Genomic DNA, 755 nt, shown 5'->3' with positions numbered 1-755 from the left:
CAGACCTGCCCTGAACTCCAGGAGGATGGGGGTAGAAGGGCATGAGAGGACCAGACCTGCCCTGAACTCCTCCAGGAGGATGGGGGTGGGTAGAAGGGCATGGGAGGATCAGACCTGCCCTGAACTCCAGGAGGATGGGGGAAGAAGGGCATGGGAGGACCAGACCTGCCCTGAACTCCAGGAGGATGGGGGAGAGTACATGGGAGGACCAGATCTGCCCTGAACTCCAGGACAGATCAAACAGCTGCCACAGTTACTGGCTCTGTGGTTGAGGGATATGGGCACATGGAGCTCCCTAGAGCACTTCTGTGGGACGTAGGGTGACAGAGCACACAGACAGCCTGGCTTGGGGCAGCAGAAAGCATGTGTGTGACCACTCCAGCCTCTGGGACTATAGTAGCTGTTCTATGGCCAGCAGCAGCTGGACTTTCTTTGAGGCCTTGCCATTTTGCAGCAAAAGGGGATGAGGTTCCTGCCTGTGTTCGGAGGAGAGACATGAAGAGTGTCCCTTGACCACAGATGGGTGAAAGGAGCAGCAGGCCTTTCCCCATAGTGGCTTCCCCATGCTGGAAACTGTAGCAGGCTTTCTCAGACCACCAGTCCTTAAAGCAGGACACAGAAACTTATTATTAATGAATGAATGCTTGGCCTTATCTTATGCTCGTCCCACTAGCTCTTAGAACTTAATTTTTTTGAGTTCTTTTTTATTTATTATTATTAAAAATTTCTGCCTCCTCCCCATCTCCCTTTTCCCT

The 755-nt window shown here is 52.3% G+C and overlaps 1 protein-coding gene across 13 annotated transcripts in view; it reads left to right on the top strand.

Moving 5' to 3' along the window:
* Window positions 1-755, top strand: part of Ccdc187 (coiled-coil domain containing 187) — a 53,172-nt gene that overhangs the window by 41,375 nt on the left and 11,042 nt on the right. The window lies entirely within an intron of this gene.

The sequence above is a fragment of the Alexandromys fortis genome, unplaced genomic scaffold, assembly GCF_014885135.2.
Source record: "Alexandromys fortis isolate MF-2015 unplaced genomic scaffold, M_Fortis_MF-2015_v1.1 scaffold_72, whole genome shotgun sequence".
In the NCBI taxonomy this organism is placed as follows: Eukaryota; Metazoa; Chordata; class Mammalia; order Rodentia; family Cricetidae; genus Alexandromys; species Alexandromys fortis.
Note: the sequence above shows the minus strand (reverse complement) of the source record. Positions and strands in the feature narration are given on the sequence as shown.